Genomic DNA, 17,563 nt, shown 5'->3' with positions numbered 1-17,563 from the left:
AGTTTTTAAAAAGGTGTGTAAAAAGGCTAATTTAAAAATAACAATCATTTAAATTGTAGAACAGTATACTTTGTTGATTAAAACGATTGCCAATAAGTACTTTACAAATATCTAGAGAACAAGTCCATGTTATCCAATTAACCTGCATGATTTTTTTAGTCAGTATGATTTGCTTTCCACAAGCTAATAACGTCCTGACACTATATGGCAGTAAAAATGATAAATGATAGTATGATGAGGTCACCAGTTCCCCATGCAAAAGCAAGAAATCACAGAAAAGGACAATTATTGTGATTAAAGGAAAGATAGCAGATTAATTAGCCATTCATTCCAGCAGACACTGCAAGTGGGAAAGTGACCTCACCGTAGGAGGCCTACTACCACTGCCTTTCTATTTTATTGCAGGAAAGGAGAGGAAAATGATGAAAATTGTGAGGAAAAATTGGAGGAGGAAGCAATTCTTTTCTGTTCCAGGGCTGAGAAAACCACTGCAGCTTGAGTGCTGCATTAGGCAGCTTTTTCAGGTTGATTTTACATAAGATTATCCAATTCTTTAATAATTCACAGGAGGCATCTGGATACTATACCCAATCCTGGATGCTACTCACTGAACAATGTGAATGTTTCTTTCTGTCTGATCCGGCAGAAAATGGGAATGGTGGAACCAGTTCATCAGGGAACCAGCTGGAGATCAAAATGGTTTGGGACAGCGTCAGTGATGGGTCCTTGAGAAGGGGACGTATCAACACCTCTTTAAATGGTGCTGGCAGCTGGGAATAGCAGATTGTAAATATATTATTTGTAGGGTTTCTAAATCTAGGCTGCAAAAATCTAGACAGCACTAGATGGCAGCAGACATGCTGACTCTACTGCAATGTAATGGCTATCCAGGTGTTGTATTTTGTAGGCTGAATCTGATAAACCTAATGTGCTATGTATAAAGAGCTGAAGAAGCTTCTTGGATGAGAAGCGAAATATCTTCAAAGAAAAACAGAAAGTCCAGTTGCCTCTTGAAAAAGCACCTTTGGGATGATAAGCCTAATTATTGGAAAGAAAATTTTCCAGAGGAGTATCATCCAGGTTGGTCTTTCTTGGGAATGTGAGACAAGTCATGTTATTTCTTCTAAGAATGCTGAAATCTTACAAAACTTCGTGCAACATTTGATTTTAATCACACACCATACACACACCCAAGTTACCAAAAATATCTGAGATATCATAAGTTTTGGACCATTTGTAATTTTAAATAAAATCAGCCATCAAGAGATTTCATGCACACACAGTTGCCTGTGACTTCTGAATTATCAACCATAGTTTAATATTGGGCAAACTAGGCCACTAAATGGAACCCAGACCTTGTTTTTAACTAAAATTGACTTAGTCAGTTTTGTCAATCTAGTTGCAGTATTTTGGTAACTTGGGTGTGGGAATGTATATGATTAAAAGATGCTGTTTTACTACAATGAAGGACAAATACCATAACTTCCCTAAATCTTTGGATTTACATATTTGTTCCAGTGGTGGGATTCAAATTTTTTTACTACCAGTTCTGTGGGTGTGGCTTGGTGGGCGTGGCAGAGGAAGGATACTGTAAAATCTCCAGTCAGAGGCGGTATTTGCCAGTTCTCTGGACTACTCAAAATTTCCACTACTGGTTCCCCAGAACTGGTCAGAATACCACCTCTGATTTGTTCTAATGACAATGTATGAAGACTTGTAAATACACACACACAGAGGGAGGGAGGGAGGGAGAGAAAGAGAGAGAGAGATTCTCCCTTGTAGAAGTCCCCAATTCCATTTTTTTTAGAGTTCAAGCTGTCTTATTAGAAACTTTTTTCAACTTCCTATTATTTCTACTTCAGTAAAACTCAGGAACCTTCTGTGAGTATCCTATTTCCGCTGATTCTGCCTTCTTTGAATTAAAGACCTTTATTATCAGAATCCTGGCATCAAATTAATTTCCTTCTCCTGGCAAACTTTGCCAATTTGCATCATATCTGCTTATTTTCCAAATCTGCAGCAACCAGAGAAGTTGTACAAGCCTCCAAAAGTGTATGCTATAATAACAGAGATAAAAACAAGATCATTTATCAAGGGCACATGTTTTTCTAGATCAATTCCTGATCAGTAGTTTGGTGATCTATGAAGCTGCTCCAAGTATTCCCCACCAAAATAATGGGGGGGGGGGGAATTAAATGGCTTAAATCTTATGAGATTGACAAATTGTTAAAATACTGATGTTGCAACTTGTTAACTCATGATATTATGATGTTCTTGACTGACTTGAAGATCTCACAAGATTTTGCCCATTAGTTTTTTTAAAAAATAATTTGGGAAGTCATCCAGTCTCATGGAATTGGTTTGGAATTTCAGACGATACGAAGAGACAAGTGTGTACAGGAAGGGGTCCCTTCCTCTCAGGAAGGCTATTTTTGTAAACAGGAAGTATACTCTCCTACCAGATTTAGTTTGGCATCTGGTCTAGTTTTTAAGTGGAAATAGGTGATTAAGAAGAATATAATTGCCAGTTCTTGGTCTGGTGTTGCAAATAAAGACATAATGGAAAATTCGTATTATTTTATTTTGATTTATTTATTTATTTTGTCAAATGCTTACAATATAACAGAAACAAGAATAAACATAAGTTTAAATTCAAGAAATAGGAACTAATAATTGGAGACAATAGGACAGAGACGGTAAGCACGATTGTGTGCTTATGCACACCCCTTACAGACCCCTTAGGAATGGGGTGAGGTCAATAGAGGTTAGTTTGAGGGTAAAGGAGTGGGGGTTTGAGCAGGTGACAACAGAATCAGGTAGTGAGTTTCAGACATTGACCACTCTGTTGCAGTAATCGTACTTCCTGCAATCGAGTTTGGAGTAGTTTACATTTAGTTTATATCTGTTGTATGCTCTGTGTTGTTGTTATTGATGTGTGTCAACTTTATTCTTGAAATGGCAGTGTCCCTCTCTTCAAGATGGTTTCTCCTGCTGTACTTTGACACTGGGGGATTAAGAATACCAACCTCCCGTGATGTTTCACTCCTGACTGGTAAGTAAAATGAGAATAAAAATCATTTGATCCAGTTGACCTGCAGCTTCCTTATGCACATTAGCATGAGTGTACAATAGCTATCAGAAGGTGGCTTTCCAAGTCTGCGTGGGAAAAGCACATAGCTCATCCTCAGGGAAATTTCCTATTCTTGAATTAAGATTTTAAAAATAAGCCTATGGTTCTTTGATTTCCAGCAATATAAAGTGATGTGTGGCCTCCCAATTATGGCTCCATTGTGACTCTCATTACGTTTCCTAATAGCTATGCTGGCTACAATTGACTATAAGTTGCAGCTTAATAGCAGCTGGAAGGCCAAACATTGCCGTCCTTGGTTTAGGAACATTAGGAAATGCTATAAAGCAGGGGTGTCAAACTGGCAGCCCATGGGCCAGATACATCATGCGCAAGCCACGCCCACCCCAGCTCCGCAAATGGGGAAAATGTCGCAAAAGTCACATGACGGCATTGTGAGTTTGACACCCATGCTATAAAGCAAAGGGATCCTCTTATTTTACTGCATTTATTTGCTAAGAAGTAAACTTCTGCTCATTTATGTCATGCATGCACACAAACCACTGAGCTGAGAATACCTTTCTTTTTCCAATGAGTTATAAGTTAAGCCAGTTTCTTTTTCTCAAAGCTGATGATTAATGATTTCCCAGATAATAAAATAAAGGGTGACTACATAGCAGGCCACATAGTCACTGGCATGCAGAAAACACCTCCCGCTCTAGAGGGGGTGGAAAACAGTTATTTGCAGCCTTCCTGGGTCTAGGAAGAGGAAGGTCATAGAGCAGAGGTCTCCAAACTTGGCAACTTTAATACTTGTGGACTTCAACTCCCAGAATTCTCCAGCCAGCAATGGGAGTTGAAGTCCACAAGTATTAAAGTTGCCAAGTTTGGGGACCCCTGTCATACAGGAAGAAAACAGGGGCAGATTATATTAGATTTTAATTTAGGACTGCTATATCTAGCTCACTTGTGTACCATATGATAAATTCACCAACTTGTAGTCTTGCTTTGCTTTGCTTCAGCCGTTAATAATTGTCTTGGGTTTATTACATAGCGATTTCCAAATGAAGTTATCATTGGAAGCAACGGTTTGAATTAAATAAGAGATTTGGCAACTTTATTCCCTAGAAAGACATTCTAGGCAGGAAATATGGTTTGCCCTTTATTTTTGGATAGTTGACCAAGCTGTTACTTAACCACAGATTTAAACATCCAAACAATTGTGAATGACTTCACAATGTTTAATTTGCTGTTTGAATTTCCTGCTTAGCTACACAGTTCTGCATAATTGAGAAATCAACTTGGAGTGACAGATTAATGTTTACCCCTTTCATTCCTCTAAATAAATACACTGTAGTTTGCAGCGTTCACAGAAAACTCTTACGTTGACTCCCTTCTCTCTTACAATTTGTCTGCTCAAAAATCTGCCAGGCAGCTGACAATTCAACCACCATGCATAACATGTGGCTGTGCAGGGCATCAAGAAATGGAAAGGGAAAGTGTCCTTCTAGGCATCACAACTGGGATATCATAGTAGAAAAGGCATGAAGACTGCTTTTTGGTGGCGAAGCAGAGGGGAAGTTACAGTAGATTTTAGGGAAAGGGAAAAGCAAAAACCAATGCTAGTGTGAAGAGCCGGGATCCAACCAGGGGTGGGATTCAATTTTTTTAACAACAGGTTCTGTGGGTGTGGCTTAGTTGGTGGGTGTGGCTTGGTGGTCATGTGACTGGCTAGGTGTGGCCAACTCAACATCACTCACATCGAGGCACGCATCTCCTCGCCTGGCCTCTCATGACTGTGGGGATGCTGCAACAGTCATAAGTGTGAAAAATGGTCATAAGTCACTTTTTTCAGTGCCATTGTAACTTTGAATGGTCACTCCACACAAGCAAAGTACCAGCAAAGGAGGGGAAAAAAGCTCCAGAGAAGTTCCTGAGACAGGAAGTCTAATCCTGCCAAGAATGTAATAAGGGTTAACGGAGAGGCAGTTTCTGTAAGCAACACCAGAATGTTTTCTTCCTGCCTTCCTTATAGGATTAGCCCAGTAATTTCTTCTAACAACTGGTTCTCTGAACTGCTTAGAATGTTAACAACCAGTTCTAGTGAATAGGTGCGCAGAATCCCACCCCTGGATCCGACCAGTGCAACTACCAGTTTGGTGATTTTGTGATTTGTGATTTGCGCTGCGCATACTGCATGCTCTGTGAAACATTGTCAGCTATGCTGCCCGAACAGCTGACCAGCGCTGTGCGTGGGTGCGCAGCATTTGAAAAAGCACTATTTTCCTGCTTTTTCAACCGCAGCTGTGCTGCGCAAAGGAGCTAAGGTTGAAAAAGCAGGAAATAAAGGTCAGGTAAGAGCCCAGGCGGGCGGGAGGGCGGGCAGGCCAAAACAGCATCAGACATAGAACCGGTTCTATGACTGCTGCTCTTCAGAGCTACCAGTTCTACAGAGCCGGACAGAACCGGTAAAATTCCACCCCTGGTTAAAAGCACAACAATACCCATTGAGGCCAGAAGAAATCAAAAGAAGATGGAGAAGAACAAAAACCTGGAAAGGATATGTTCTGGTATCTTTTCATAAGACAGCTATGAGAGATTAATGATATTGGCCATATACAAAAATCAGTGCAGATAATTACCTTGATTTAAAAGAAAAGGCCATGGATTCTAGTCCTGCCTTAGCACAAAGCCAGCTAAGTGACCTTGGACCAGTCTGTCTCAACCCTAGGAAGGAGAAAAATGCTAAGCCACTTCTGAAACCCTTGTCACAAAGACTGAAGGGATTTGTCCAAGAAGTTTCCAATAACTGAATACGACTGAACGAATGAAAAATAAGCATAATACACAGTATCACTAAAATACTGTTATAACAGTGGTGGTATTCTATTGTTCAGCCCGGTTCAGCCACACTGGTAGCTCTGAGGATCATCTGTGGGCAAACCAGTTCACTCTGACTATCAGCTGCTGGGCCTCCCATCCGCCCTGGCTCTATACTGACCTTTATTTCCTTCTTTTCAGCCTCAGCTGCTTTGCGCGGCACAGCCGATTGTCACGCATCAGCTGTTTTACACACAGGGTTTGTAGCATAAGGTGAGTTGCAAACACTGTGCGCGAATTTGCAAAAGCATGCATTTGGCACAAAGCGTGCACTCACACCAAACTGGTAGGAAAAATTTTTGAAACCCACCACTGTGGCATAAGCTTTCATGGCTGACATCGATCAAGCAGTGATGAGCCTTTGGGGTAAATAAGCATGGTCCACTTTTCTGATGGCCACCTTCATTCATTCCAAAATTTCATCACTGCTTGAGGATCGTTAATCTTGTCTAAATGTAATTAAAATAAATATTGATCCAATAATGTTTCAGATCCAAGTAAGTTTATAGGGTAAACTCTTCCAAGAGATAATTCAAAACAGCAAACAGATAGAAGGAACCAACTGGCTGGAAAGATTTGGAAAACATCTGACTGAGAGCAGTTGAAAACTTTGATGTGAGGATCCAATAAAAGGATACCTGTATATCGAGAAAGGCAGCTTCAGCTTAAAAGAAAATAAGATGATGTAGTCTCACATGCAGTGCTGTCACTTCTGTTTATGTTTGTATGTACAACACATCTGGTGGTACATTGAAATACCAGGATTCAATCCTATGCAGTTTAGGTGTAGTAAGCTCAATGAATCTCACTGCATGAGCTAATGGTGTAATGGTGATTTATTGTGGTCTTCAGTGCATAGGCAAAAAAAGATCAGTAAAGAGAAAGGCCAAACATTCATTAAAAAGTAAGAGAGTCAGTAGATAATCGTATGTATGCTTAGCTACTTTATGTCAAGTTATAATATACAAGAAATGGTCACAATTTCATACATCATGGGGATAAGACAATTGCCCTAGTTTTTGCTCTCCTAACTTAATAATTTTTACTGCTCTGTCAGTTTCACACACACACATGTACACAAATAAGAAATTAGAGAAGATGACAAACTGAAAAAACAAGGAATCAGAATGAGAATCACTTATACTTATACTTATCAATTGCTGGATACTATTTGTGAAAGAAAGAAAAAGAAGAAAGAAAGAAAGAAAGAAAGAAAAAGAAAGAAAGAAAGAAAGAAAGAAAGAAAGAAAGAAAGAAAGAAAGAAAGAAAGAAAGAAAGAAAGAAAGATTTGATATATAACAAATAAACACTATTTTATTATGTTTATACTTATCAAAAAAAAGTTGCTATGGACCAGCTAAGTCCATTTAGATGAAAATACTGGTATGTGGCCTTATTGCTTCATCTTCGTAGGGGCAATTTTCATATGATGGTTTTTAAGAATAATGTAGATGTTTAAGGAGCCATGCGTTTTCTTGGGAGATTTAGATTTATTTATTTATTTATCCTAACTGCCCATCTCCCTCAGAGAGGGCTCTATGCAATTACTGAGACAGGCTTATTATCTATGTACATCCATATTATCTAACTCTTATATAAAGGGAAACCTAATATAATACTATATTTATTTAGTCAGAAATCGCTCTGGGTTTAACATGGCTTATTTCCAGCCATCATTTTAGGTTTGCAGTAAATTTAACATAATCTTATGTTTGTTTGGAAATAGGTTCTGAACTTCGTTGCTCCTTAGCAATCTTTCACGAAGGTTCAATTTTAGTCACCAGTATAATCTGGGTGTGAATTAAGACGTTGGTATATTCTTTTAGAATTTAATTACACTAAAAGAAGAGAAAAGCTACTTTTATTCTGAAATCATGGTTCTTTTCTTCACCCAGCTGGCCAATTTACTAGTGTTTTTTTTTTATTTGAATCACCTTTAACCACTCTGACTTTGTTTCAGGAGAGTGACAAAACCTGTATTTATAGCTGTTGGTTTGATCTTGATTAAAGTTTATATTTAGGATTAACAAATAATCTATAAATGCTCTATTTATTTATTGGATGATAAACACATTCTAGTGCATGCTTTGAGTGCCCTGATTTTATCAGAAATGTACTGTAAATATTCTGTGACAGTAGAAACCAATTCGTTGGTGTTTCTTTTCTCTGAAACTTGCTTTTCTAGTGAAACTGAATTAATCAGATCCAGAAGTTTTTAAAAACCATTTCTTGTTTTGTATATATGCTGGAAGATTATGAGAATTTATGGCTAACAATCTGGGGAATCCCAGACTGAAAAAGGATGTTGTGGTTGTATGAGTTTTTAAAGCTATATCTGCTTTAAAGGAGGTTTTCTCCTTCCTCATCTTTACATATGTCCTACTTGTCATATCTCATGAGACAAAGTGGCAAATGCAATTATCTGTTTTACTACACCATGCAGCTTTATTCAACCAGCAAGTTTCATTTTTATTTATACCTCTTGCTTGTTTATCTGCAGTGCATTTCCTGATGAAGGGGAAATTTCATAAATACTTCTTTAGATTTCTTGGAAAAGAATATTTTACTGGAAATGCAACCATATACAGAACTAAATACAAAGTCCACTTCGCAATCATACTATCAACATCAATGTCCAAGTTTTTAATAAATGTTTAGAAATTTCCATTCTGGGCAAGATTCTGAGGTAACATATATTACATTATACTCATCAACTTTGATATTTTGGTATTTGTAGAACCACAGAGTATTCAGGATGCTTTTTTTTTCTCCAAACATTAGATTTTTTTAAAAATAGCTTAGAAGTACAGCATGAAGAAAACCCAATACGTTAAAGACAAAAATGAACAACAGAATTAAAAACAACAGATTAAAATGGCATAGAAATATTCTATTCTGAGTTTAAATAAAAATAAAAGCAACATTTTCCTAAAGGTAAAAGGCAAATCAATATCAGACAAATCTTCCAGGCATGAACAATGTATCCCACAGAAATCTGTTTGTGTCAGAAGCATCACAATTAAAATAAGGCATACTATATGAGATAAAATATAAAATAAAAGATTAAAATATGTATGAGTTAAACAGATCTTGCACAGAAAGTGATCTTCCTCAACCCGATGCCTTCCAAAATATCAGATTTCAGTTCTCATAATCTCCCATTATGAACTGAAGACCAAACATCTGGAGGACATGTGCTTGAGGAAGATCATGTGAAAGGAACATCATGATAAAGAATACCATTCCTCTCCTCTCCTCGGCTGCCATTCCAATTCTTTCGAAACATGATTGAAAAGACAGAGCAAGCGTGAGGAAAGCAGTTCTTCCTAACCATTTCTTATAAGCAGCTCTAATCCTTTGATTGGTTTCCGACAAAGTCAGGTGTAGCTATTTATCGGCTGGTGAGATGTGCTTCCCGTTCCTGCCTTAGGTAGCAAACATGCAACCATATTCTGAACTCTTGTTTTCAGATAGTGTGTTAAATAACTCCGTTTACTATGTATTGTTCTGTCTGTCTTAGTAGAAACCAGCTCACTGTATCAGAAGAATGCAACAACAACCAAAAGCCACTTAAAGGTTGTTGACACACCATAGGACTTACAAAATGAAGCTAGTGGGGAAATGAAACTTGGGTGTTCCCTATATCTGGGCAATTACAAGACACTTTATTTTTCAAATCTGGGATAAGTGGATATGGATCTTAAATAGGACTGAATATCCTAATGTGGGAATTTTCATGCATTTTGGAAATGGAGAAAGGAAGTGCAATTTCAGTATTAAAATACACAAAAATGGAGAAAGTGTAGGCAAAGTCTTGGTAGGTACTTATTTGTTTGTACATCTCTCACTCTCTCTACCTATCTAGTTTTTTGTTCAGGAAGACAAGGAATGCAATTCCCATTTTCCCCCTACAATAGTAACCTTAAGCTATTATGGTAGGTGGGCTAGAGAGACAGTTTTGCTCTCAAGTCACTCAGGGTCAGCTCCACAAAATAACCAAAACTAAGAAACCAATGCCATATATGGCAGGACTACCTTTATTGGTACAGTGTGGTAGCAACAGTGCAAGTCAGAATGCCCTTGCTTCCTCTTTCTCTTTCTCTTTGGGTGAATTAGAGAGGGGTTTCTCTGATATATTTCCTCCCAAATTCATTTCTTAGCCAGGTTCAAGCCACACTTATTTGACTTTGGCTGTGGCTCTTCCTCTTTTCCTTCCAAGGCATTCTGAAATTAGGCAAGATAGGACATTCTGAAAGGCCAGCCAAGTAACTATGCTAAAATGCTATCCTTCAGTCCTTGAATTGCAAGAAACCCTAAGGAAAGCTATCAGTGGATTCCACCAGCATAATTTGTCCTTGGGACAACTATCTTTTGCTGGCAAGCAAACAACCAATCACTCTTCCTAATGTGATGTGGGATAGTGTTGGTCAAATTAAACTTGGAATGGCATATTTAGCCAATTCCATAAACTCGGAATGTCATATTGCTCAATTAATGTGTTACAAATGCAGGGCTTCACACCTATAACCTCAGTCAGGCTATTTCTGAATTCTGTAGAGATCAGCACAGACAACAGGTTACAGGCAAGGAGAAGGGCACAAGATGAAGCAAGAAAAGAACAATCCATAATGAGCAAACTGCATTCTTCATTAGTGTGCAATGCAATAACTGCATTAGCAGAGTCCAATTTTAGCCTCATTTTGGCACCCATACGTAGGCTATGGGTATCCACGGAGCCAAAATGGCAAAATGGTGTCACTCTACTCTTATATAACTGTTTTATGAAGCATCTTGCTGACAGTAGTAACCCCATAAGGCATCTGTGGTGGCAAAATCAGCAACACAAAGTTGACAGAAAATGGCTCTTTCCTTCTTTAAACAGACTTCCTGGAAGCACAGAAATAATACTCTGTCAAGAGAGCATATTCTTTAAAGAGAGCTTAACTTTAAATCATCACTTCTTCCAAAGTTAGCTAAACTCATATTAATAAGTGCCTAACAAAAACTGACCAGCATTTCAGAAAGCACCAGTCACCATTATGTGTGCAGATCTGACTGCAGAAGTCAATTTTCCAATCTGTTGTGCAACCCAAAATGATTGTGGAGGGGAATTTCCAGTGACAAGACTAATATAACCAATAATGCTGGATAGATCTAGAGTGCCGGTTTGGTCTAATGATTAAGACATCAAGCTAGAAACTAGGAGACTGTTGAGTTCTAATCCTACCTCATGAATTGCTAGCTGGGTGACTTTGAGCCACTCACTCTCTCAGCCCATAATTTCAGGCTCAGAAGACAAGCTAGTAGGTCAGTTCAAGTTGCAACCAATGCATCAACACTCAATTGATCCAAAACTCTGTACTTGTGTGAAAATACTAGAGGGGGCAGGAAGAGTTGGATAGATCCTATTCCTAATGTATCAGCAACCATATGGTTAATGTAGCATCCTAGCTTGTATCTATGGTTACAGCTAAAGATGATGTTAAGCTGCTTCAGCTGTCGGCTGGAGATGAGAAGATAGGAATGTCATGAAAACAAAGCATAAAAAATGGGTAGGAGGGCTTGTCTAATGCCTTAGGGAAACCTGATTATGAACCTTTAGTAAATAACACCCATTAACAAACAAGAAGGACTGTGATCGATTATTACTCATTCAAGAGTAGCTTTACATGACAGAAGTGATTAATTAAATAAAGCTGTACAACCAAGAAATTTCAGGGGAAGTTAATAACTCATAGATAATCCTAATTCAAAGACTTATTGAATTCAAGCAGAGTGAAAACAGTGATAATACACTGCGAAGTATCAGGAAGTTTTCTATGACATTCATTTTCTAATTTTAATTTTAATTCAAAAAGAACACAGCAATGAGAAAATGTTATTTTAAGTTGGGGTTAGGCAACTTGCTGTCTTGTAGGTGCATTAGATCATAATACCCACAATCTCTTCTCCTAGTTTATTTTTGCTGGAGAATTTTTCAAAAACAGATTTTTTTTCCTGGTTTATGAACATATTATGCACACTCAAGTTCCCATATACATTTGGAAAACAGAAAAATTATCAAAATGAAAAATCTTTCACTCTTGGCGTTTTGACAGAGAGTGACTTGAATTTTACTTATGCTTTCCGGCATGCAATCTTATGTTGAGTTGGCTGCCCATCTGATAAAAGAACCTGGGCATAACTTTTATCCCTAGAAAACTGAGTAGGCAGTAAAGCAGCAGAATTCCAAATGGAACTTTCCAACAATAATACATAATTTTTCTATGCATTATGGAGAACAAAGGAGGTGATCTAAAAGATGTCACATGGAAAGGAAAGGCCAGGCCTAAGGGAAGGGAACAGGAAGAAATGTTTGAAACTAGCCAAGACAGCTTTTCCGACATCCAGCAAAAAAAAATTAGCAGCAGCATTAGCCTGATGTAAATGGATTGAATCATTAGATTATTGCAGAAGACATTTTTGCCCATTTCTCAGATCTACTTATATCTTTAACTTCTGGAAAATTGCAGGAGATTGTCCAGTGATCTGCAAATTAGCAGATATGGCTTTTAATCAAGCAGCCTCTCTTGTATCATAAAGCTTTTACACAAAGTCAAATTCCAATTTTGGGACTAGTGCATTCCAATACATTGATACTAATAGCAAGCAAAGCCTACTGATACTGACAGCAAGCAAAGTATTTCATATTCATTAACAGAGCCACATGATAATGATGTCCTTGTTTAGCACCTGCCTCATTTAGCCATCGTTTGTAGTTACAATGGTGGTGAAATAGTAACATTCCTCTCATTTACAACCATTGTAGGTCTACGAAACAAAGGAAAACTGAAGTAAGGCCGTAAAATTGTGATGCTTCACTTTACTTGATGACCAAGTTGCTAGTCCCAATTGTTGTCACTAAATGATAATTACCTATGTGATAATCCTTCAGAGGAAGAAAGTATAAAGTTGCAAGTTTACTCTAGATGGAACTTTCTAACTAGAATATTTGAGGCAGCAATAAAAATGATCCAAAAGTTTTGATAGCTATCCAAATTGTACAATTATCCTTCTTATTACAGAAATCACCTTATTATAAAGAATATTTTTCTATAGATGCACTAAGGTAAAGGTAAAGGTTCCCCTTGCACATACATGCTAGTCATTTCTGGCTCTAGGGAGTGGCGTTCATCTCCGTTACAAAGCCGAAGAGCCAGCGCTGTCCGTGGTCATGTAGCTGGCATGACTAAATGCCAAAGGCACACAGAACACTGTTACCTTCTCACCAAAGTGGTCCCTATTTTTTCTACATGCTTTTGAACTGTTAGGTTGGCAGAAGCTGGGACAAGTAATGGGAGCTCACTCCGTTATGTGACGCTAGGAATTCGAACGGCCAAACTGATCAGCAAGCTCAGCGTCTTAGCCACTGAGTCCCTATAGATGCACTAGAAGTTTCAAAAAGTTAAAGAGGCCTTTCTTTGACTTTTTGCCACTTTTTGCTAACTCTGTTTCTACCGCAACATAGGACAAACAGAAGAGGAGGGAAGGAGAGAAAAGAAACCTGTGGTTAGCATCGCCTGTACTTTTTGCTTCCTAGCCAATACCAAGATCTGGCTAATGTGTACTTTGTAGCTTAAAATAAGCCACTCCTGATTGTCAAAGCCTTTGGAATTGTCCTGTTCCTGCTTTTGCTTTCATCAGCTGGGACAAGCCACAGCATATTAAGATCAAGGAAAAAGTCAACAATTCTCCCCTCAAAGGACAATGGTACATGGAAAATGAACCCAGCTTGCACAGGCAATCTGACACCTTGCTAGTTCGCGGTGTTGGTTCTACTTTGCACTCTGTTGCAGCATGTCCTGATGGCTGGGACACTGAAAAGTCCAGCCTTCTTAATGAACCTTTTATAGGAGAAGGGAAAGAGAAAGGATGAATGAATGAATTGTACAAGTTTTGGTGGCTTGCCCGGTAAATCTGGCTTGTGAATCAGTTCATTTACAATTCCTATATGCCTCTATCCTATCTCTTCTCAAACGTGTATGAACATATAAATATTAACATATAATAATTCAAATAGAACCATGAAGAGTCAGAGAGAGAAAAAGTGGCAATTCACATATTTCCCTGTTTTCTCTGTAATGTGGGGACCTATTTAAGTTAAGGTGATGTGATACTGATTAAATATTGACTTGCTGCCCTTCCCCCCAGAATTTCACCAAAAGAAATATTCAGTAACAAAAGTCCTTTGTAATGTATTTTCCTTGTCATATTGAGTAGATTTATATTTCACATTCACATAGCACTGGCTGGGTATGCGGGTGCCTGCAAGCTCACATGTTCCCAAAGCGGAGGTGGTATTCAGCAGGTTCTGACCAGTTCTGGAGAACTGGTAGAGGAAATTTTGAGCCATTTGGAGAACCAGCAAATACCACCTCTGACTGGCCCCACCCCCATCTATTCTCTGCCATCTGATTGGCTGGGTCTTCTTTTGTTGCCCTACACAGGAGAACAGAACTGGAAAGCAGGTTAGTGGGGTGGGGAGGGAATGGGATTTTGCAGTAACCTTCCCTCAGGGGTGGGGTGGGAATGGAGATTTTACAGTATCCTTCCCCTGCCACGCCCACTAAGCCACACCCACCAAGCCACGCCCACAGAACCGGTTATAAAAATTTTTGAATCCCACCACTGTCCCAAAGACATCCTCTTTGGATCTCACCAGGCTCCACCAGTATTTCCTAAATTTTAAAAGTTCCTCCTAATTAAATTAGAATAATAGAGCTGAAAGGGACCTCAAAGATCTTCTAGTCCAATTCTCTGCTCAAGGCAGCAGGCTTGTGCTATTCTGGTCAAATGATTGTCCAGTTTATTTTTGAAAACCTCCAATGATGGAGCATCCACAGCTCCAGGAGGCAAGCTTTTCCACTGACATACCATTTGAATTTCTAAGAATGACTCCAATTCTTAAAGTGACTCTAGGATTTTTTTAAAAAAGACATGATATATATATATATATGCGTATCAATCAGCTGTTCACATGTATTAGCCATTCAAGTTGTAATAGCCCCTAATTTAGTTACTGGTAAGGCCAGAGGATACCTGTATCTAACTGAGATGATGCCAAACATTAAAACTGAGTGCTCCTTGCTGTCGACCGATGCCTCTTAGATGCCTACGATACTGTATGTAAAATCAGTAATAACAATACACAGATCAATCTTCAATTTCAAAGGACAATAACAACAAAGATGCAAGGATCAATATGCATCTTTCAGAGTTACAGAATCCAGTTGACTGCATTAAACACTAGCAATTTCTCCATTAGTAATTTATAGCATCTTTATAGCTTTACCCAGGTATCACAGAAGTGATAACAGCCTATCTTCATTACTATCTTCATTCATGGCCTATCTTCATCATTGTTATTTTGTCACAATAATGATTTCAGAATATACTATAAACTGCTCATGGGGTTGGGGAATAGTCTTCTGAGTAAACTTCATAAATAGACCAAGTACAGGAGAGCAGCCTTACTGGTATAAACTCATCCATAAGAAAAGTAATTGTGATTTTATTTATTTTGAAATTCCGCCTGTTTGCTGTTGAGTTTGTGGCAAAATCTCAGGCTACTGAGATATCATAAATACAGTGCTAAAGGTCTTGTGTTGCAGGTTGCCCATCCTTGGCCCAAAATGTTGAGCATGAATAAAATGCAGCTTGACACTTATCTGTTTACTGCCAATATCCTGAATATTGCAAGATAAAAGCAGTGTAATCCTACGCATATTAGACATTCTATATCCATTACACCACAGTGGCGCAGTGGTTAGAATGCCATATTGCAGACTACTTCTGCTGATTGCCAGCTGCCTGCAATTTGACAGTTCGAATCTCACCAGGCTCAAGGTTGACTCAGCCTTCCATCCTTCGGAAGTAGGTAAAATGAGGACCCAGATTGTTGGGGGCAATATGCTGACTCTATAAAACTGCTTAGAGAGGGCTGTGAAGCATTCTAAAGCAGTATATAAGTCTAAGTGCTATCGCTATTACAACTTATTCTTAGGAAACTATGCTTGGAGTTTCATCAAAAGTACATGTGAGAATATCTTCTGTAGAACTTGCTGCTCAACTGATAAAATTTCAGATGAATGTTTACAATTGTTGTTATTATTTGTTTTTATTCAGCAAAGGACAAACACTGTTGCACACCAACATTCACACCAGCATTCACCAACACTCAATCATTCTCAAAAGCACACACCACATTCCCAAATGATTTTCAGAGGCTGCAAAAGCTTCAGAAGAATGGGATGTACTGTCATCTCCAAAACCTCCAGAAGTTGGGTAAAAGGGCGGTGCTCTTGCGTGGCCTCTGGTGCCTCTGAAAACTGCATGAGAATGGGGCACACTTTCACGTGTTTTTTGGAGTCTGTGAAGGCCATACAAGAATGGGGTGTACTCTTGCATGACTTCCTTCAGACGTTATGGAAGAACACATTCCATTCTTACCCCTGTCCAGAGGCTGGGAAAGAGCACAACCTCATGCATGACTTCTAGAGGGTCCAAATGCCACATGAGAGACATCCCATTCTTGCATGGCCTCTGCAGCCTCTTGACACTTGCATAAGAACGGGCCATGCTTTTACATGGTTTTCAGAGACAGCAGGGGTGGCAGAAGAGTATAATCTGAAATTGCTTCAAGAACAAAGTGACCCAAAGCAATTTTGAGTAAGCCACAGAGGCTTACTTAAAGAGAACATCGCCTGAAGGTAAGCAGAATGCTGGAGAAAATTGGGACAAGGGGACAATTGCACCATTCTGCAAGGCTCACACACTTTGGGGGTATGGTGGGAGGTGGAATGGCAGTGGTGGTCCTAGGATTGAAGTCAAGGCCTGGGCCTCTAGAGCCAGTCTTAATGCTGCTGCTGAATTGTACTGTTCAGAATCTGGGGAAGTGGTAGTGGGAAATAGAGAATTGTTTCTTTTGTGTCCAAGGGTGTGTCTGTGGCATGCCAGCTTGGTCAAGTTGGGCACTTTCCCAATTTTTGCTACGCCAAGCCCAAAAAGTTTGCCATCGCTGTCCTGGACACAAAGCAATCTTTGCATGCAATTAGAATGCACCGCCTGGAAAACCACTTTTGATTCAAATTGCTTAGGCTGAGTTTAGCTCCTCTGTAGTGAAATGATTTATAATCCTAAAGATTCCTGACCTCAGTATTGTTTCCACCATTCACAAGGAAAGGCAAGCGAGAAAGGCCTTTGGTTCTGGTCATGTTGGTGGTTTTCTTTTTCTTTTTTCCTGTTTGATAGCCAGAAAGAGGCCTCGAAATGGCCTTGGCTTATTATAATCAGGGGGCAGTCTGGGAATGCCATGACTTCAGAGGCAAGGGGTGAAAGGGGAGAGGAAGCAGCTGCCCCTCCTTCCTTACCCTTTGGAGGAGGGTTCACGGGGTGTTGTGTGGCACGCAGAGTGGGAACTACTGTTGTTATTTTAATACAAACAGCCACCGACCTTTCTTTCTGGCAATGCCCTGAACTTTGCTCGATGTCACCAGCATCTCGCTAAGCCAAAATAAATCTCAGGGACAAGCTGTAAAAAAAGAGAATTCCTGCTGCAAAGGATTGCAAAAGCTGAG

At 39.1% G+C, this 17,563-nt stretch overlaps 1 long non-coding RNA gene across 3 annotated transcripts in view; it reads left to right on the top strand.

Moving 5' to 3' along the window:
* Nucleotides 1–17,563, top strand: part of LOC148128209 (uncharacterized) — a 40,343-nt gene that overhangs the window by 21,781 nt on the left and 999 nt on the right. Inside the window, exons 2-3 of one of the 3 annotated variants that reach the window (XR_015741466.1) lie at nt 2,963–3,052; nt 16,585–16,696. This is a non-coding gene — a long non-coding RNA (uncharacterized LOC148128209). Of the gene's footprint in view, nt 1–2,962; nt 3,053–6,088; nt 6,134–16,584; nt 16,697–17,563 lie in introns of those variants that run through there. The other 2 variants (XR_015741472.1, XR_015741469.1) reach the window with 2 other exon arrangements.

Source organism: Pseudonaja textilis, chromosome 1 (genome assembly GCF_049901715.1).
Source record: "Pseudonaja textilis isolate UNSWEBS1 chromosome 1, rPseTex1.2, whole genome shotgun sequence".
In the NCBI taxonomy this organism is placed as follows: Eukaryota; Metazoa; Chordata; class Lepidosauria; order Squamata; family Elapidae; genus Pseudonaja; species Pseudonaja textilis.
The sequence above is the reverse complement of the archived record's forward strand: the minus strand, read 5'-3'. Positions and strand labels throughout refer to the sequence as shown.